Here is a 23514-nt window from a genome sequence, read left to right as displayed (position 1 = left end):
CCAACACTCTCAATTCTGGAAACTGGGCAGGTAGAGGTGAGTGTCCCTGCACCATTCCAAACTCCAGGAGTTTAAGATCATTGCTCCTACCAGCCAAGGAACTTCACAGCTTCCTACCACACTTGAAGGCTCTGCAGGTCTGCCTGCCCCACCCCAAGTGACCCTCTCTCCATCTGGGGAACTGGATGGCCAGAGTCCCAGGAGTTGGGGGCATATAATAGGATTTCCAACAGCCAACACGAAGCCTTGGAAAATTGAAACATGGAGATATAAAAAAAAATGACAAAACAAAAGACCAAAATGAAATCTCAAACATCCATCCCATCCCAAGAAAGCCTAGTACCCATGTACATAGAAGAAAATATACGCCATATTCCCAAAATACCTGAAATAATGCAATTGAAATAAAGAACTCACTCCAGGAAGCTTTAAAGAAATTCAGTTGAGAAATAATCTTCCAGGTAAAAGAAGAAACGATAAAAGTAATGACAGAGATGCTGAACACAGCTAAAGAAGACACAGTTAAAAAATCAGAGGAACAAAACAAAAAGATAGAGTCCCTGGATGAACAATATAAGAAACAAACAGAATACATAAAGCAGATTCAAAGAGATATACAGGAAATCAAAATTTACATTGAAACAGAATACATAAAGCAGATTCAAAGAGATATACAGGAAATCAAAATTTACATTGAAACTGCCTCAATGAAAGTGAAGATAGATTTTCAGATCTTGAAGACAAGATTGCAGCTAGTGAACAGGAAAGGAAAGATCCCTTAAAAGTAACAAGGAATCGGGAAATAAAAATCCAACAGCTGCAAGATGACACAAGAAAAACAACATAATATTGACAGGGATAAATGAAAAAGAAGGAGACAACACAAATGATATCAAGTGACTATTTACAGAAGTAATAGCTGAAAAACTTCCCAAGCATGAGATTGGAAACTGATATCAAGGTCAATGAACCATGCAGAACTCCAAATAGCCATAACCAAAATAAAATTACACAAAGACGTATAATAATTGCCATCCCAGAAATCAAGCAAAAGAATAGAATATTAAAAGCTGTCAGAGAGAAAAGACAGATCACCTATAAAGGAAAACCTATCAGAATCACAGCAGACTTCTCAGCACAAACAATAAAATCAAGAAGAAAAGTGAAGTGGAGTAAAGTGTTTCAGATCCTAAAGGAACATGATTTTCAACCTAGACTGAGTACCCTAAAAAAGTGTCCTTCAAAATTGATGGAGAAACAAGATACTTACATGACAAAAAACAGCTAAAGAACTTCATGATCACCAAGCCAAACCTGCAAAGAATACTGAAAGACACCTAGATACATTTAGGAAAAAAAACCACTAAACAAAACAGACAATTAAACAGAACAAAAAGATAAAGATGCCACAGTAGAAAGATAACATGTCAACAGTAAACCAATATATAACAGTTATAACCATTAATGTAAATGGTCTCAATGCACCAATTAAAAGAAACAGACTGGCAGAATGGATGAAAAAACAAAATCCAAACATATGCTGTCTACAAGAAACCCATCTAACCCAAAAGGATATTCACAGACTAAAAGTGAAAGGATGGAAAACAATACTTCATGAAACAGGAACCCCCCAAAAAATGAGAGTAGCTATTCTATTTGCAGACAATATGAACTTCAAACCAATAATGATCAGAAGGGATAAAGAAGGTCACTACATACTAGTTAGAGGAAAACTTCAAGAGGAAGAGATAACTATCTTAAATATATATGCAACAAATTCCAGAGCACCAGTTATATAAAACAAGTATTAACAGAAATGAAAAAAAAGAAATGAGCACCAACACAATTCTAAAAGGAGATTTTAACACACCATTGACACCAATGGACAGGTCAATCAGACAAAAAATCAGCAAAGAAATAAAAGAACTGAATCACACCTATGAACAAATGGACTTCCTAGACGTACACACAGTTTTCCACCCAACAAGAACAGAATACACATGCTTCTCAGCCACCCGCAAGAACAGAATACACATGCTTCTCAGCAATACATGGGTCATTCTCTAAAATAGACCATATATTACCTCACAGAACATATTTAATAAATGCAAAAGGGTTGAAATTACCCCTTGCATGCTATCAGATCATAGCCCTATGCAATTAGAAATTAATGATAAAAGATACTGCAAAAATCCCACAAACACATAGAAATTGAATAACACACTCTGGAGTAATTAGTGGGTCATGGGGGAAATTAAAGAAGAAATTAAACAATACCTACACGCAAATGAAAACATAAATACAACTTACCAGAATATGTGGGATGCAATGAAAGCTGTCCTCAGAGGAAAATTTATTGCACTGAGTTCCCACATCAGGAAAACAGAACAAATACAAATAAATAACCTGATGTTACACCTCAAACATCTAGAAAAGGAAGAACAAGTCAAGCACAAGCCAAAAGAAGTGAGGAAATTATAAAAATCAGAGCAGAAATCAATGCAATAGAGACTAAAAAAAAATCAATGAATCAAAGAGTTGGTTCTTTGAAAGAATAAATAAAATTGATAAGCATATAGCCAACCTTATTAAAAAAGGGGGGAAAAAAGCTCAAATTCAGGCAATAAGGAATGAAAAAGGCAAAATCACTACAGACCATATAGAAACACAGAAGATCGCTTTTCTTCGTCACCTGCGGACCAGCGTTCAGTTTCTTGCCAGTACCAGGGAGTGGGGCCTAGGCAAGGAATCCTGCCCAAGGAATCCCATCCCCATCTGGGGGAACTCTCTTCCTTGCCTGGGGATCTGCCTGCAGTTTCCTGCCAGGACCAGCGAGTTGGGTAGGCACGGAATCCTGCTCCAGTCTAGGGAAACTTTCTTTGTTGCCTGGGGACCAGCATGCAGTTATTTGCTGGGACCAGCGAGTGGGGCCTAGGCAAGGAATCCTGCCTCAGGAATCCTGCCCTGGTCTGAGGGAACTCTCTTCATTGCCTGGGGATCTGCTTGTGGTTTCCGGCTGGGACCAGTGAGTTGAGTAGGCACAGAATCCCACCCCAGCCTAGGGGAACTCTCTTTGTCACCTTGGGACCAGTGCACAGTTTCTTGCCAGGCCAGCCAGTAGGGCTTAGGCACAGAATCCCGTCCAGTCTCCGGGAACACTCTTCCTTGCCTAAGGAGCCAGGTCGCGGTTTCCTGTGGCCCCAGCCTGTTGGGCCTGGACACGGTGTGGGGGAACTCTCTCCCTCACTTTGAACAACACTTGAAGCTCGACAATATAGGAAAATGATAAAACAAAAGACCAAAATGCAACATCAAACATCCAGCCCATCCCAAGAAAGCCTAGGAACCACATTCCACATACCTGAAATTCCTGAAATAATAGTAACTGAAATAAAGAAGCAACTCTGGGAAACCATAAAGGAATTCAAAGTAGAAATAATCTCTCTGGTAAAAGAAGAAATGATAAAAGAAATGAAGGAGATGTTGAACATATCTAAAGAAGACACAGTTAAAAAATTGGAGGACCTAAACAAAAAGATAGAATCCCTGGATGAACAGTATAAAAAACAACAGATTACATAAAGCAGATGCAAAGAGATATACAGGAAATCAAAAACTCCATTGAAAGTTGTAAAAACTGCCTCAACAAATGTGAAGATAGAATCTCAGACCTCGAAGACAAGATTGCAGCTAGTGAACAGGAAAGGAAAGATCTTTAAAAAATAACAAGAAATCAGGAAATAACAATTCAACACCTGCAAGGTGATGCAAAACAGAACAACATAAGGTTGATAGTGATAAATGATAAAGAAAGGGATAACATAAAGGACATCAAGAGGATATTTAGAGAAGTAATAGCTGAAAATTTCCCAAACACGAGATTAGAAACTGATATCAAGATCAATGAAGCATACAGAACTCCAAATAGCCATAATCAAAATAAATCTACACCCAGACATATAATAATGTACATCCCAGAAATTGAACAAAAAATAGAATATTAAAAGCTGTCAGAGAAAAGACAGATCACCTATAAAGGAAAACCTATCAGAATCATAGCAGACTTCTCAGCACAAACAATAAAGTCAAGAAGAACATGGAGTGAAGTATTCCAGATACGAAAGCAAAATGTTTTCCAACTTAGGCTGATGTACCCTGCAAAACTGTCCTTCAAAATCCATGGGGAAATAAGATACTTCCATGACTAAGAACAGCTGAAAAACTTCATGATCACCAAGCCAACCCTGTAAAGAATACTGAAAGACAGCCTAGATACATTTAGGAAAAAAAAAAAAAAAAAAAAAAAAAAAAAAAAAAAACACTAAACAAAGCAGACAATTAAACAGAGCAGAAAGTTAAAGATGAAACAGCAAAAAGATAACATGTCAACAACAAACCAATATATAAAAGTTATAGCCATTAATGTAAATGGTCTCAATACACCAATTAAAAGAGACAGATTGGCAGAATGGATCAAGAAACAGAATCCAACCATATGCTGTTTACAAGAAACCATTCTAACCCAAAAGGATACTCACAGATTCAAAGTCAAAGAATGGAAAACAATATTTCATGCAACAGGAACCCCCCCAAAAAAGCAGGGGTAGCTATTATGTTTGCAGATAACCTGAATTTCAAACCAGTAATGATCAGAAGGGATAAAGGAGGACACTACATACTGGTTAGGGGAAAACTTCAAGAAGAAGAGATAACTATCTTAAATATATATGCACTAAACTCCAGAGCACCCTGTTATATAAAACAAGTACTAACAGAAATTAAAAACCAAATTAGCAATAACACAATTCTAACAGGAGATTTTAACACACCATTGACCCCAATGGACAGATCAACCAGACAGAAAATCAACAAAGAAATAAAAGAACTGAATCGCATTGGGGAAAAAATGGACTTAATAGACATATACAGAGTATATCACCCAACAACAGAATACATATTCTTTTCAGCAGTACATGGGTCATTCTCTAAAATAGACAATATATTAATTCACAAAACATGTTTAAATAAATGCAAAAGGATCGAAATTATCCCTTGAGTGCTAGCGGACCATAGGGCTGTGAAATTATAAATTAATGATAAAAGATACTGCAAAAATCCCACAAACACATGGAAAATGAATAACACACTTTTGAGTAATCAGCGGGTCACAGAGGAAATTAAAGAAGAAATTAAACAATACCTACAAACAAATGAAAACACAAATACAAGTTACCAGAATCTGTGGGATGCAATGAAAGCTGTCCTCAGAGGAAAATTTATTGCACTGAGTTCCCACATTAGGAAAACAGAACGAATACAAATAAATAACCTGATGTTACACCTCAAACATCTAGAAAAAAAGAGCAAGTCAAGCACAAAACCAAAAGAAGAGAAGAAATTATAAAAAATCAGAGCAGAAATCAATTCAATAGAGACCAAAAAACAATCCAAAAAATCAACGAATCAAAAAGCTGGTTCTTTGAAAAAATAAATGAAACCAACAAGCCCCTAGCGAATCTTATTAAAAAAGGAGAAGAAAAAGCTCATATTCATGCAATAAGGAGTCAAAGAGGTGAAATTACTACAGACTCTATAGAAATACAGAAGATCATCAACACCTATTTCAAAAACCACTACTATCAAAGGTTTGATAACACAGAGGAAAGAGACATATTCCTAGAAGCATACAAAGTGCCAAAGCTAGGTCATAAAGATGTAAAACTACTGAATAACCCAATTTTTATTAATTAAATTGAAAACATAATTAAATCTTTACCTCCATAGAAGAGCCCAGGCCCAGACGGATTCACTGCAGAATTCTACAAGAAATACAAAGATGACCTAATGTCAACAGTTCTCAAACTCTTCAATGAAATTGAAAGGGAAGCAATCCTTCATAAATCATTCTTAGCAGCAAATATTACTCTAGTACCAAAACCAGGGAAGGACCCAACTGAAAAAAACTACAGACCAATCTCCCTAATGAACACAGATGCAAAAATCCTCAATAACATATTGGCAAATAAGACGCATCAAACCATCAAGAAGATCATACACATTGACCAAGTGGGATTCATCCCAGGCATGCAGGGATGGTTCAACATACATAAATCAATAAATGTAATCCACCATATCAATAAAGCCAAAAGTAAGAATCACATGATCATTTCTACAGATGCAGAAAAAGCCTTTGATGAGGTCCCACATTCATTCATGATAAGAAACTTTCAGAAAATTGGAATAGATGGCCTTTATCTCAATATAATTAAAGCCATCTATGACAAACCAAGAGCCAGTATCATACTAAATGGCCAAAAATTGAAGGCCTTTATTTTAAAATCAGGCACAAGACAAGGATGTCGCTTATCACCACTCCTATTTAATATGGTACTGGAAATACTGGCCAGAACAATTAGACAAGAGAGAAATAAAAGGCGTAAAGACAGGAAAAGAAGAAGTTAAATTATCATTGTTTGCAGATGACATGATACTCTATATAGAAGATCCCCAAAATTCCACTGAAAGACTCCTAGATATAAAAAATAAATTCAGTAATGTAGCTGGATACAGAATCAATATTCAAAAATCAATAGCATTCCTATACACTAACAACAAAGTCACAGAGACAGAAATAAGTGAGGCAACACCCTTTTCACTAGCAACCAAAATTGAAATATTTAGGAATTACTCTCACAAAAGAAGTGAAAGACCTATACAGGGAAAATTATAATACATTGAAAAATCAAACTGAAGATGATCTCAGAAAGTGGAAAGACATCCCTTGCTCATGGATAAGAAGAATAAATATTGTGAAAATGGCCATTCTCCCAAAACTTTTATACAGATTCAATGCAATCCTGATAAAAATACCATCAAGATACCTCATAGAACTCGAGAAATCACTCCTAAAATTCATCTGGAGTGAGAAGCGACCTAGAATAGCAAGGAGAGATCTAAGCACCAAAGACAAGGCAGGAGACATCACAATCCCTGACTTGAAGTTACACGACAAGACAACTGTAGTAAAATCAACATGGTACAGGAACCAAAACAGAGCTGAAGATCAGTGGAATAGATTAGAAGATACAACCACAACTACAAACACACTCAGCCACCTTATCTTTGATAAAGGGGCCAAACATGTTCACTGGAAGAACGATAGTCTGTTTAATAAATTGTGTTGGAAAAACTGGCTCTCCATATGCCGAAAACTAAAACTAGACCCATGCCTATCACCATGTACTAAAATAAAATCTAAATGGATCAAAAATCTTAATATTAAAATATAAACACTAAATCTATTGGAAGACAAATTGGGTAAAAACCTTGAAGACATAGGAGAAGGTAAAGAATTCATGAACAGGACTCAAACTGCAAGGGGAATACTTCCCAGAGTTAATAACTGGGATTGCCTCTCATTAAAAAGTTTCTGCGTGTCAAAAGAAATCTCCAACATAGAGAAAAGAAAACCCACAAACTGGGAAAAAAATCTTAGTGAACTTCCCCTTAGACAAAGGACTTCTGTCTAAAACATATAAAGAATTAAAAAAAAATCAGACCCTCAAAATTCAAAGACCCAATCCAAAAATGGGCACCTGAGATGAATAAACAATCTTCAGATGAAGAAATTCAAACAGCAAATAAATACATGAAAAAATGGTCACCATCACTGGTCATTGGAGAAATGCAAGTTAATACCACACTGACATTTCATCTCACTCCTGAAAGAATGGCCAAATCAAGAAAACCACCAACAACAAATGCCGGAGAGGCTGTCGGGATAAAGGAACTCTCCTGCACTGTTGGTGGCAGTGTAGACTAGTACAACCATTGGAAAGTCAGTCTGGAGATTTCTCAAAAAGCTGGGACTGGAAGCCCCATTTGACCCAGCTATTCACCTTCTAGGCATGTTCCCAGTAGAACTGAAAGCATCATACCACAGTAATGTATGTGCACCAATGTTTATAGCAGCACAATTTGTAATAGCCAACCTAAGTGTTCATCAACTGAGGAATGGATAAAAAAGTTTTGGTATTTTTATACAATGGAGTACTACTCCACGATAAAGAGTCATCACATTGAGATATTTATATATAAATGGATGCAGCTTGAGACCATACTCATAAGTGAAATAAATCAAACTCACATGTATAAATACTGAATAGTTTCCCTAGTGTAAGCAATGATGAGAGTACATAAAATTATATGATAATCATGATTTGCAATCATATTGGTTTTATTCCATATAATGTTATCACTCATTAATTGCAATTGTTTTAACCTGGGTTGTTTGACTTTAGTATCGGTGATAGTACGAATAGCTATTCTGAAGAAAACAGCACATCATAAAAGCTAGTGCTGATTTAATATCATCTTGTTTTGAAGTCCCATCAAGCTGTTGTACATCTGTTTCCACTGGTTTTAACATGTGGTATCTTACTATATTTTACTATATGCGATAGTATAAACATAATTTTTATATGCAAAGAGTTAATATAGAAACCATTGTTCATTTTCTGTTAACTGGTTCTAAATATCCTGTAATATCTTCATTTTCTTGAATAGCTTCAGACTGACTTGATAGGCTTGATGCTATAGTATATGAATTTATACTCAAATAATTCAAGGAAGAAGGCACTATGGTGACTACTACTATGTTAGATTATCTGGGAGTGAAACACAATGATGATTAAATAGTTCGGTTCTGACCAGTGTTGTTCTAATACAATGTCCTCTTTTACCTCAATCCCATCCTTTTTAAAAATTAATCTATTTTTTTCTTACATTTATTTTTTATTTTTTATTTTTTTTTCAATTAAGGGGAACCTAAATTTAAAAGTAGTGGGATATACTATAGTAATTTTTTTGTTTTCTTGTTAACTGATATGGCCCGCAGTACTGCTCTCCCCATCTTGTTCTGTCAGATTTTACTATATTCTATTTTGTTTGATAGCATCAAGTTTGAGGCTATAGTCAACCACTTTGAAGGCAATAAGATTCACTAAGATGCTCATTATGGTTTGATTATTATCTTCTTTTGAAATCCTGTAAAGTTTCCAGTGTCGGTTTTATTGGTCTTGTTCTGTACTGTTTTGATCAATTCTATTATACCTGAAAATACTGGCAACTTTTTAAAAACATAGCAAGAGGCACAATGGTAACCATTTTAGATCACCTGATATTCTATTTTTACATCATGTACTATGCTCATCCTTTTGTTTTAACCGACTGTTTTGTTTTGTCACATGTGGTTTTATTCTCTCCAAAAAATAATAAGAATTTTGGGAGTAAAAAAACCCAAAAAGTGTAATTGTTATTAAAAAGAGAGGAAAGGAAGGTGGTCTAAGGGATATAACTGCATGTATGTTTAAGTGTGTAGGATGGAAATCCATAATACTGAACTTTTGTTGGATCATTGATCGGCACTGTGTGCAATCTCATTGTATGAATGTTCACATTACATGTTTTAATTTTATAATTTGGACAAGTATTTCAAAGATGAAAATATGTAACCTATTAAGTGGTGATATCTTACTGTATTTCTTTCCTTGAAATTCTGCATTATTTGTACCCTCTTACTGCTTTTTATTTTATTTTATTTCCTTTCTTTTTTCTTTTAAATTAAAAACAAAAGAAATACAGAAGATCATCAACACCTATTTTGAAAACCTCTACTCTCAAAGTTTTATAACACAGAGGAAATAGACAGATTCCTAGAAGCATATGAAGTACCAAAGCTAAGTCAGGAAGATGTAAAACTGCTGAATAACCCAAATTCTATTAATGAAATTGAAAATGTGATTAAGTCCTTACCTACAAAGAAAGAACCCAGGCCCAGATGGATTCACTGCAGAATTCTACAAGCAATACAGAGAAGACTTAATGCTAACACTCCTCAAACTCTTCAATGAAATTAAAAGGGAAGCAATTCTTCCTAAATCATTCCTAGAAGCAAATATTACTCTCTTACCAAAACCTGAGAAGGACCCAACTGAAAAAGAGAACTACAGATCAATCTCTCTAATGAACACAGATGCAAAACTCCTCAATAAAATATTGGCAAATAGGATGCAGCAAATCATTGATAAGATCATACACATTGACCAAGTGGGATTCATCACAGGCATGCAGGGATGGTTCAAAATACATACATCAATAAATGTAATCCACCATATCAATAGAGCCAAAAATAAGAACCACATGATCATTTGTATAGATGCAGAAAAAGCTTTTGATAAGGTCAAACATTCATTTATGATAAGAACCTTGCAGACAATTGGAATAGTTAGTAGTTACCTCAATATAATAAAGGCTATCTATGATAAACCAACAGCCAGTATCATACTAAATGGCAAAAAATTGAAGACCTTTACTTTAAAACCAGGCACAAGATAAAGATGTCCCTTATCACTGCTCCTATTTAATATAGTACTGGAAATATTAGCCAGAGCAATTAGACAGCAGAGAGAAATAAAAGGGGTAAAGACAGTAAAAGAAGTTAAATTATCAGTTTGCAGATGACATGACACTCTACATAGAAGACTCCCTAAATTCCATTGAAAGACTTCTAGATATAATAAATATATTCAGCAATGTGGCTGGATACAAAATCAATACTCAAAAATCAATAGCATTCCTATACACTAACAACAAAATCACAGAGAGAAACAAGAGAAGCCACACCCTTCACACTAGCAAACAAAAAAAATGAAATATTTAGGAATTACTCTCATGAAAGAAGTGAAAGACCTATACAGGGAAAATTATAGGTGACTTAAAAAGGAAATTGAAGATGATCTCAGAAAATGGAAAGACATCCCTTGCTAATGGGTAGGAAGAATAAATATTGTGAAAATGGCCATTCTCCTAAAACTGTTATGAGATTCAATGGAATCCAATAATAATACCATCAACACACCTCATAGATCTTGAGGAATCACTCCTAAAATTCATCTGGAGTGAGAAGAGACCTAGAATAGCAAGGACAGTTCTAAGCAGCAAAGACAAGGCAGGAGACATCACAATCCCTGACTTGAAGTTATACTACAAAGCAACTGTAGTAAAATCAACATGGTACTGGAACCAAAACAGAGCCAAAGATCAGTGGAATATATTAGAAGATACAACCACAACTACAAACACACTCAGCCACCTTATCTTTGATAAAGGGACCAAACATATTCACTGGAAGAGCAACAGTCTCTTTAATAAATGGTGTTGGAAAAACTGGCTCTCCATGTGCTCAAAGCTAAAGCTAGACCCATGTCTATCACCATGTACTAAAATAAAATCTAAATGGATCAAAGATCTAAATATTAAAATGGAAACACTAAATCTATTGGAAGACAAATTGGGTAAAAACGTTGAAGAAATAGGTCTATGTAGAGAATTCATGAACAAGATTCAAACCACACGGGAGTTACATCCTACAGTCAACCACTGGGACCACTTCTTATTAAAAAGTTTCTGCATGTCAAAAGAAATCTCCAGCATAGTGAAAAGAAAACCCACAAACTGGAAAAAAAGTCTTAGTGAACTGCCCCTGAGACAAAGGACTTCTGTCTAAAACATATAAAGAATTTAAAAAAAAATCAGACCCCCAAAATTCAAAGACTCAGTCCAAAAATGGGCATTTGAGATGAATACACAATTCTCAGCTGAAGAAATACAAATGGCAAATAAATAAATGAAAAATGTTCATCATCATTATTCATTATAAAATTGCAAATTAAAACCACACTGAGATATCATCTTACTCCTGAGAATGTGAATGGCTAAGATCAAGAAAACCACCAACAACAAATGCAGGAGAGGTTGTGGGGAAAAAAGAAAAAAGACCTCTCCTGCCTTATTGGTTGGAGTGTAAACTGGTGTAAACATTGTGAAGGTCAGTCTAGAGATTTCTCAGAAAACTGGGATTGGAAGCCCCATTTGACCCAGCTATTCTACTTCTATGCATATTCCCAGAAGAACTGAAAGCATCACAACACATTGATATATGTGCACCCATATTTATAGCAGTGCAATTTGTAATAGCCAGATCTTGGAAACAACCTAAGTGTCCATCAACTGAGGAATGGACAAAAAAGTTGTGGTATTTTTAAACAATGGAGTACTGCTCAGCTATAAAGAATGATCACATTGAGATATTTATAAATAAATGGATGCAGCTTGAGACCATACTCATAAGTGACATAAATCAAACTTAGATGTATAAATACTGAATAGTTTCCCCAGCGTAAGAAGTGATAAAAATATATAAAATATGTGGTAATCATGATTCCCAATCATATTGGTTTGAAGCCATATAATATTTTCACTCACTAATTGGAATGGTTTTAATCTGGGTTGTTTGATTTTATTGTCTTTGATAGTATGAATAACAATTTTGAAGAAAACAAGACGACTTAATAGCTAGTGCTGATTTAATATCATCTTGTCTTGAAGTTCCATCAAACTGTTGTTTGTCGGTTTGCATGGGTTTTAATATTTTGTATTTTATTATATTTTACTATATGTGATAGTATAAACAAAATTTTTGATAGGCAAAGAGATAATATAGAAACCGTTGTTTGTTTTCTGTTAGCTGGTTCTAAATACCCTGTAATTTTTTCATTTTCTTGAATGGCTTCACACTGGCTTGATATGTTTGATGCTATCATAAATGAAGTTATACTCAAATAATTCAAGGAAAGAGACAATATGGTGACTACTATTATGTCAGGTTATCTGGTGGTGAAACACAATGATGCTTAAATTGTTTGGTTCTGACCTGTGTTGTTCTGTTACTATGTCCTCTTTTATCTCAATTTCCCACTTTTTAAAAAATTAAATTATTTTTTATTTAAGGGAAAACTAAATTAAAAAACAGTGGTATTTATTACAGTAACTTCTTTGTTTTCTTATTAACCTGATTTGAACCCCAGTATTGCTCTCCCCATCTTATTCTGGCTGATTTTACTATATTCTGTTTTGTTTGATAGTATCAAGTTTGAGGCTATAGGCAACCACTTTGAAGGCAGTAATATTTACTATGATACCCACTATGGTTTGACTATTATCTTCTTTTGAAGTCCTATAAGGTCTCCAGTGTAGGTTTTATTGGTTTGTTCTGTACTGTTTTGTTCAATTCTATTATATCTGATGATATAGGCAACTCTTTTCAAGATAGCAAGAGGCATAATTGTAATCATTTTTGATCTCCTGGTATTCTATCTTTGCATCATATACTATGTCCATCCTCCTGTTCTAACTGACTCTGTTTTGTTTTGTCACATTTGGTTTTATTCTCTTCAAAAAAAAGTAATAAGAACTGTGGGAGTAATAAAACCCAAAAAGTGTAATTGTTATTGTAAAGAAGAGAGTAAAAGAAATTGCTCTAAAGGATATTACTGCGTGTATATTTAAGTGTGTAGGATAGAAAAACATATTACTGAGTTTTTCTTGGATCATTTAACAGAACTGTCTGCAATCTCAGTGTATGACTGTCCACTTTGTATGCTTTAATTTTGTAATTTGGACAACCGTTTCTAAGATGACAATATGTAATCTATTAACTAGTGATTTCTTACTGTATATTTTTTTCTTGAAATTCTGTACTACTTGTACCTCTACTGTTTTGGTTTTTTTTTTTCTCCTTTTTCTCTTTAAATAAAAAAATGTCCTTAGGGCCAGGGATAGAGCTGCAGCACCTGCCTGGTGAGCACAAGGTCCTGGGTTAGAGTCTGAGTATTAAAAAAGGTGTCCTTTACATTACCTTTGAGAATCATGAAATTAACACATATGAAACAGAAAAGAAATTGTAGTATATGAAGAAAATTTTATGGTATGCTATGCCACACTTAAATAAAATTTGTTTAATATTTTGAATATTATATATTCACAATTTGTTATACTATTATAAGTTAAGGAAGCAGTTTCCCTGCTGGATCCTCCAGAAGATACACAACCCTGCTAACACCATGGTTTTACTCTACTGACCCCTTTTGTAGACTCCTGACCCTCACATTTTGCAAGAGGATCAATATGTGTTGTTTTTGCAAGGATGCTAATGCATATGCATACCATCCTGTACAGTTTTAAGAGTGATGAAGTGTTTCCATAAAACTGTTGGTAATTTGAAAATTGTTTTTGCCATAATTTTTTGAGAATTTTATCAAAATATATTAATCACTGATGACCATGGAACGTATTGTATTTAAGGACCTTATATTATTCATTCTGTCTATTTTTGTAGTTGTCCTATTTTCAGACATTACATTTTTACTTCTTTATCAGGATTTTATTCTTTTCATGCCTGAGGATTACTTATTGAAAAATGTATTATTTTTTGTTATTACACATTTGTGTTAAACAAATAGGTACAGTTATATATCTATTACATAGTTCATACGCGCAACTATTAAATACATGATGAATTATTTTTATTGCTCATCTATATGTCAATTAGGATGTTATATGCATTTCTTGCTATTCAGTATATTATACACGTAATTTCATAATTAAGAAAGACAAGGTAATATGGTGTTTGAGAAGGACAGAACCACTGTTCAATAATAAAACATACTATTAACATAAAACAAATTTTTTCGAAATATCAGCTAAGTTATTAAAAAGAACTACAACAATTGGCCACCATCTCAAAATAAAGAACAATATTACTAACAAAAGACGAAATCCAGATTATGATAGAAACCTCTGTCTTTATAGCATAATAATGTTACCAGAACACTGTTCTTATTTTGACAAAAGTGGGAAGAGTTACAAGAGTACACACATGAAAAGAGTTCACATTACATGAAAACGGAATGATCAAAGTGATCCCTTTTCCTCTGGGTCTTGCTCATATTACCACTGGGATAAAAGGCCTTGTGGGATGCCCTAATGAACTACTTTTACCTCCTTCTTCTTTTGACCCAGGGGAGTCATGGATTACCACGTTCTTGAAAGCCAAAGCCATAGAGTTCAAAATTTCCCTTATACAGCACAAGAGGTGAGCCAGCTGTAACAACAACACTTATATGTGTGCTGTTCTGTAAAAAAGAAACACAGGAAGACAACCAGGGCAGACATGAGCTTCTTTCAATGCACTTTTCTTCCAATCTCAGGCAAAAATGAGAAGTAGTAATCCACAGAGCGTGAAGGAGGCAGATTCACATTGTGATTTAAATGGAAATCTCTAATCACCTGGGGAAAAAAAGAGATTTGTAAAATTAGAAGGGAACATTTCCAGGTAAGTTATGACTTAAAAAATTAAAACGATTTCTCCTGCATCCTCATCTTTCAGTTATATTGTTTTTCATTAGCTCTCACTGATTCTATTTCACTTGCATTTGTTCCCCATCTGTTCATTGTTCCAAGCTAAGGTGAATTTTACTAGTCTAAAATTTTCCAGATTCTGGTAAGATGGCAGAACAATAAGCAGCAAACTGAAAAGCCTCTCTGAGAGAAAGAGCGCCAAAATTTTATCATATATGGCAAAGTGTAGTAAGTACTCCTTCCCTTTAGTGAGTACTTACTAAACACCAGCTAATGAGTGGAAGAAAATGTAGCTTAAGTGTCATGTAAGAGAAGCACAGATATAGGAGCCATGATGAGGCCAAGAGATTAGAAGTAAAGATATGGGTGAGCTGAACATAAGCATTCCAAGAAAAAGTCTTCTAGACAAACAAAGTAGTCAAATTTCTGTTTCTGACCATGTTCCTAGGACTCCATACGCTTAACAAAAAGGTTACACTGAATTTCTCATTGTTTCCTCAGTATAGCTACATTTACTGACTGTACATATTTTTACTTTCCCCCCGTCAATCTAAAATGGTTTCCACTTGAGTGACTCTTTTTGCTGTTCGAGGCTAAGGTGAATATTACTTCTCTAAATTTTTGAGATTCTGGGACGAGGGCAGAACAATAAGCAAAGTGAAAAGCTTCTCTGAGACAAACAGCCCAGATGCTAGAATACAGCATTCTGGAGAAGACCAGATGGAAATAATTCAGTAAAAAATTAAAGTGAAAAAGAAAGAAAGAAAGTAAGAAACAAAGAAAAGATATGAAAGGAAAAGAAAAGAAAAAAGTTAAACAGAAGATGGAAGCCAGACGCACTCACACTGCAACTGGTCCCACTATGTGCAAAGCGTCACTGGAATCCAGCAATCCGTGGGCACAGTGAAGTTGAGGTGGATATGGCAAGCCCAAAGGCCTTGGTGGGAAGATAGGGTCTTTGAGGGGAAGAGCAGCAGGAGAACTGCATTGGCTCATGGTGAGTGTGAAGGACTCAGTCCTTCCGTGGAAGTGGGCAATTAGCCAGGCACCATTTTGGAGTCCGGTAGGATAAGCCCTGAACCAGAAGTGCAAGTGGCTTCATTCACTCTTAGTGCAGAGCAGACTGATGAAAATTGCTTGGATTGAGTCCCACCTCTGTTCGCAATCCAATAGCTGAGGCGGAGGTTGCCCTAATGCGAATGCTAACCATCCCCAACTGCGTGGCACACACTAATGTGGTGAAGATTCCTAATGGTTAACCAGCTCAGAAGGGAAAGTCCAGCTGCCCTGCCCCTACTTATACTCTAGCAGTCACCAGCAGACTGGGGAAAGCAGAAATCCATAGCCAGCACACTTCAGAGTAATTATAACCAATATAGGAAATTCTGGGGACACCACTACCCAGAAACCAGGCACGTGACAAGAAGAAGAAACAAAAGGCAGCCTTTGGCCTCCAATACAAGCAGTTGGCACAGGAGAGGTAAACACAGAAGAGATCTGGAGTTACACACATGCTGTTTCTGAGCAAAAGCATCTGACATAAAGAAACAACTTCATGAAGCTGTAAAAGAACTTAAAACAGAGATATTAATACAAGTAAAGGAAGACATAAGAAAAATAATAAAATAAATTCTAAGCACCTCTCAAGAAGACACAGATGGAAGAAAAGAGGAGCATAGAAAAAGGAGGGAAACCTTCAATTAAGTATATAAAAAATTTAGAATACATGAAACAGATTAAAGACATTACCAAGAAATTTAAAAATTCATTTAAATCTACAACACTGTTTGAAAGAAAATAAAGGTAGACTGTCAAACCTTGAAATCAGGTTTGCAACTTGTGATCATTAAACGAAAGATCTCTAAAAAATAATAAGGAACCCAGAAGTAACAATACAAGGATTAGAGGATGACAAGAGGAACTATAATTTAAGAATAAAAAATGTGAGTGAAGAAGTAGGGGTAAACACAAATTAAATGAAAAATTTATTTACAGAGTTAACTAAAGAAAACTTTCCCAGCATAGGAAAAGGAAATTATATTCAGATAAGTGAGGAATACAGAACCCCAGCCAGCTATAAACATAATAGATCTACACCCAGATATATAATAATCAAGATTCCAGGAATTCAACAAAAGAACAGAATGTCAGAGAAAAGAAACAGATCACCTGTAAAGGCAAACTGATCAGAATTATGACAGACTTCTCCACACAAACCGTCAAATCAAGAAGAGCTGGTAGTAAAGTATTCCAAGCCTGAAAGAAAATACCATGTACCCTTCAAATCTATCTCTCAGAATTAATGGAGAAACAAGATGCTTCCATGACAAAAAAGAACTGGGGGAAGGGGAGTTCATGGCCACCAATCAAACCCTACAAACAATACTGACAGACATTTGAGAGAGAGAGAAAAAAAAGACATGGTTTCAGAAACAGTGGCAGAGGGGGCTCACTGAATGGGGCAGACCGTGGAATGAAGGGGGAAAGTAGACAACCAATGGCAGAAAAATAGCATTGCAGAGAAGGTTGGCCATAATCACTAACATGGATGACCTTGATACACTAATGAAAAGAAACACAGACAGAGTGGAACAGAAGATAGGATCCATCAAGATGCTCTTTACAAGAAAAATAATTTAACTGAAAGAGAGTTTATGGACTGAAAGTCAAAGATGAAAATATAATGCTCTATGTGACAGCGAACCAGAAAAAAGAGGGTACAGCTTACCCATCAGCTGTATATTGGTTTGAAAGACATAATACCTTTATACAATGGAGAACTACTCAGCTATAAGGAAGGAAAACCTTGAGACTCTTGTAGGAAAAGAAACACAACTTGAGATCATGCTCAGGAGTCAAAAGTTTCAGAAACACTTTGGTAAATAATGGGTTGCCTCCCTAATTAAAAACTAAAGGCATTAGTCTGATATAAAATGTACAATGTACCCTATGAAAGTTAAAGGAGAGGAATTGTCTAAAAAGGGAAGGCAGTGGACATGGTTAATCTCGTATCATGATTTGAAACCCATATTGTTTTCATCACTCTGCTTAGTTAGGTTATATTCTGCTCCAGTTTGTCTAATTGCACTGGATTTGACAGCATGGACAGCTATTCCAAGGATAGGAGAATATACTATAACCATTTTTGATTTCCTATTAACTAAGTTTGAAGACGTGTATTGCTTTCACTGTCTTGTCTTGACTGATTTTATTCGAACCTGTTTTTGTTTTGTTTGACAGTATCAAGTCTGAGGTATAGGTAACTAATTTGAAGACAATGAGATTCACTATGATACCCATTTTGGTTTGACTATTATCTTCTTCTGAAGTCCTTGAATGTCTCCAATATTTTGTTTTATTGATTTTGTTCTGTACTGTTACATTCAATTTTATTATGCTGATGATATGGGCAATTCTTTTGAAGAAAACAAAAGACACTATGGTAGCTATTGTTGGTCATCTTGTGTTTTGGTTTTAAGTCATGTACTATGTCCATCCTTTTGTTTTGATTAACTTCATCTTGTTTTCTCTCATTTGGTTTTATTCTCTTCAAAATAAATTTAAAAATAAAATGAAATAAAATTTTCCATGTCCTGGTACCAAAAAACTGGTTCCTTCCTGCTTCATAAAATCTTTTACATCTCAGTTGTAACATTTATTAAACTGTATTGCCACTGTTGTTCTCAAGTTAATTAGCATACTGAACAAGAGCAATGAAGAGAGGTGAGGAGAAAAGGAACAAAAGGAATCAGACAAAGCAAAACTGAAAGAGGGCCTAGCTTCATGCATCCTGCAACTCTAGCTTCTAACTTAGCTCTTGGGCTGGTTATTTTCAATATCATCACATAGGGAAATAACCCCAAAAGCTTTAAATAATGTAAGTTCCCAGGATCCAATTTACACATTCTAAGTCAGCAGAGCCTGGGTATCAAGATCATTAAGCTCCTCAATATCCTGATATGTAGCAAGACTATGAATCATTTTGATATTGATGTGATACTTAGAAATGAAGTTTGTTTTAAAACATGATATGTAAAGCCAGAAGTGGTGGCACACAGCTTTATTTACAGTGGGAAGATGGGGTAGGAGGATTCCTTGTACCTAGTGTTCAAGACCACCCTGGGCAAGATAGCAAAACTCTGATGTTTTTGGATGATGTGTCATTTACTATGACTAAAATAGAAAATTAAGAGCAGTGAATTTTTCACAGACTTAACATTAAAAATAATAAGTGAGTTATAAAGGATGGTGAGGCATAGGCAATCACAAGGGCAGCAAAGACCATCAATCTAGGAGAAGAGTGACATGATCAAGAATGAAGTGTGAGTGAGATCTTATGGACAGGATCAAGAATATGCTACAGTGAGATTTATAATGTCAAAGCAGTGAACTTCAGCCAAGTGCTAACCTGATGATCATGATTAACATGAGTGTCCAAGATAAAAGTATGTATCACAGGGCACTGTCTGCCATGCTACAGCACTCTGGTGTTATTTTGTTTATATATAGAAGGAAGCCATAAATGGTTATTTATAATTTCAAAAATTATAAAAATAATGTGGCTGTTCTGTAGACAATAATGATTGTATAGGCAAGGGAGAAACACAAAAACAGATGAAACTCTCCATCAGTAGAACAAGTGACCATTAAAGATATCCCAGTTACTGTGATGATGCAAGTGAGCACAGGGGGAAACTTCACTAGGGGAGGGAATGTCAATGAGACAGGAGAGGGGATGGGATTGTTGAAGCAGCTTTTGATTGAGAGACAACAAATGTGACTCAGTTCAGAAGGAGATGAATAAGCTTTAAATGAAAACATAGTAAGTCATTCATCTTAATAAGACCCCGGGTCTGGATATGAATTCAGCAGATGTTTTTTTGTATTGGGGAAGTGATCAGATTGTTTGAATTTGTTTTGTTTTTCTTGTGAAACAGAAAGATCATCTAATTTGGAGGTGGAAGTGTTAGAAGATCAAAAAGAGAGAGCAAAATGTCCCTTTGAGAAGCAGTGTGGATAGAAATATGTCATGGTTCCTGAGTATTCTAAGAACTCACCTGAAGACTGTGGATAAATTAAAATCAGTGGTCATGGCTTCACCTCTCTTAGAAATTATGGCCAGTTGATCAGGTTAGGAGCAGAAGGGACAGACATAAGTTCAACTGAATTGCTTCTGTACTGTTTTAGTACCTGTAAGAAAGGGAACAAAGAAATGCAGACTAAACACAAGAAGTGATTTTAGTGCTGAAAATGTTTTATAATCTGTGAAGAGGTAAAAGGGTAATAGTCCAAAATTGTGTTAGCATTGATGAGAATAGAAAAACCTTGTGGTGTCAAAGAATTGTTGAGCTAAAAGATTATGGAGAATGTAAACTTGGAAAATGTGAGCTGCATGGGAAAGACTGTATTCATTAAAAGAAGAAGCTGAAGGTAGCGCACAGTTATCTTAGTGTCTTATTAACAATATTGTGAAGGGCTGAGGTGGGGTAAAAAAAGAGACCATAGGAAGTGGGGAATTCAAGAAACAAAAGACAGAGCTAGGGATACAGCTTAGTGGCACAAGTGCCTGCTTGGTAAATGCAAGGTCATGAGTTTGATTCCTGGTATCAAAAAAGAAAAAAAAAAGTTCCTGTTTGGTTTCTGTTATGAATTAATTATGGCAAACATTATAAAAGAAGTGAAAGTGAGGACACCAAGAAACACAACTACCTACAACAAAGGTACTAAAACGACAGCTAGATGAGGAGACAGGACTAGGAACACAATATATAGCTGTAGGATAAGCTGACAATTTATGTTTCAAAGGGGCCTGAGTTTTAAAAGTGGGAAGAGAAACACAATTTGAAACGTAGTGGGGAGCAAGGTGACCTGATACACAATCTAATTTCAAGATGTCTAGTCTATGAGGAATGAAATTCATAACAGTAAATTTCATCTTGTTGTACAGAATGTAGTAATGTGCAGAGCATAACCTAGTGTCTGTTACAGGAAAAAGGCAAAGTGGGCGAATAAAAGAAAAATAATTTTTTAACAACAAACTAAAGAGGCTAAATGGTTCCTCTAACTCCTGAGGTGAACTGCATTTAGTTAGATGAGCTATCAATCTTGTTAAGAGCAAGACACAGGACTTCCCTAAACATAATGAGGCTGGCCTCCAGGATAGAGCTAGGGACAACCTTGTCAGGAGATAATGTATTCCACAATTCTTTCTTATCAATTCAAGGTCTGGCAATTTTGTTCTCAAGAATTGAAGTATTTTATGTTATATTTATTTTCCCTGTGACAAATGGTAAATGTTCCTGATTATATTTTTAAATTAACTATAGGATAAGAGCTATTCTTCTTCTGAACATGACTCTTGAAATTAACTGTAAATAAAAAATTGATATTTAAGAGTCTGATTATCTGCAAGTTTATTTAAATATGTAGGAAAGAGAACCATATTGCTGAGTTTTTCTTGGATCATTGAACAGAACTGACTGCAATCTCACTGTATTAATCACCACTTTGTATGCTTTAATCTGGACAGCTGTTGACAATGTGTGATCTATTAACTGGTGAACTCTCACTGTCTGTTTTTTCTCTTGAAATTCTGTGTTGCTTCTAGCCTTTTACTGTCTTGCTTTGTTTAGTTTTGTTTTTCTCTTTAAATAAGAAAAAAAGAAAATAAATGAGTAATTAGGACTAGGGGTACAACTCAGTGACACATCACCTGCCTGGCAAAGCAAGGTCCTGAGCTCAGTTTCCAGTAAAAGAAAAAAAAAAGCTGAATAATTACAAATAGATGATCTGATCTCTTAAAATTATGTAACATTTTGCAAATATTGTAATAATCAGCATGGTGACTTAAGAACAAGCAATGTGAAGCTTAAGAGGACAGAGATTTTTATGCCATGAAAAGGAGTGGGTGAGAATTATAAGTTTGGAAGGATATGACCAGGTGTTAGAATATTGATGGGCACTGAACTTGTGAAATCAGTTCATCTGCAAATCGACACAAATATTTAATTTGCTCAAAAGTGAGGCACACATGAGAATATATCTGAAGCATAGGATGAATAACTTTCTGTCTCTTTTACAGTACCACCTATCTTCCCACAATATTATCATTCCCATCCTGTCTTTATGTCCTGTTAGCTCCAGAATCAATAAAGATCTAGACAATGAGTCTCCATTATTTTTGTATTTGAATGCTTAGCCTAAAACTAGTAAGATACTCTATAAATAGGATCTGTTTTAAAGCTGTGAAAGATTTTGAAAGCCTAAATTCCATGTTAAATTTTATGGTAACCTTAAGAAAAGCATTTATTTTATGACTTTCAAATTTTAGTTGGTTCAAAGATTAATGTGGTGGAGCTGGGGAATAGAGTGTGATTCTGCTCTCTGTTCTTCCTCCATTGTCCCTGGGCCAGCAGTGCCAGTGAATAGAATATACATCTGTCCTCTGTTGCTTCCTGAGGAATCTTTCCATTTCTTCTGTGTTATCAAACCTATGAGAGTAGAGATTTTTGAGTAGATGTTGACGACCTTTTGTATTTCCACAGAATCTGCAATGGTTTTACATTTTTCATTCTTTATTGCATGAATTTGAGCTTTTTCTTCCCTTTATTAAATAAGGTTGGTTAGGGGCTTATCAATCTTATTTATTCTTTCAAAGAACCAATGATTTGATTCACTGATTGTTTCAATTGCTTTCCTAGTCTCTATTGCATTAATTTCTGCTCTTATTTTTATAATTTCTTCCCTTCTTTTGGCTTTAGCCTTCACTTGATCTTCTTTTTCTAGATGTTTCAGGTGTAGCATCAGGTTTTTTATTTGGATTCTTTCTGTTTTCCTGATGTGGGAACTCAGTTCAATAAATTTTCCACTAAGAACAGCTTTCGTTGCATCCCACAGATTTTGGTAAACTTAGCCAGTTGTATTTGTGTTCTTATTTGCCTGTCAATATTGTTAATTTCTCCTTTAATTTCCCCTGTGACCCACTGATTGCTCAAGAGGTGTTATTCAATTTCCATGTGTTCATGGGATTTTTGCAGTTTCTTTTATCATTAGTTTCTAGTTTCATAGTGCTATGATCCAGTGACATGCATGGGGTAACGTCAAGTGTTTTGCATTTATTTACATATGTTCTGTGTGATAGTATATGGTCTATTTCAGAGAATGTCCCATGTACTGCTGAGAAGAATGCATATTCTGATGTTGTTGGATGGAACAATCTGTATATTTCTATCAAGCCCATTTTTCACAGGTATGATT

The sequence above is a fragment of the Cavia porcellus genome, unplaced genomic scaffold, assembly GCF_034190915.1.
Source record: "Cavia porcellus strain 051 isolate PalLab524CR breed Dunkin Hartley unplaced genomic scaffold, mCavPor4.1 scaffold_9, whole genome shotgun sequence".
Taxonomy (NCBI): domain Eukaryota; kingdom Metazoa; phylum Chordata; class Mammalia; order Rodentia; family Caviidae; genus Cavia; species Cavia porcellus.
Note: the sequence above shows the minus strand (reverse complement) of the source record.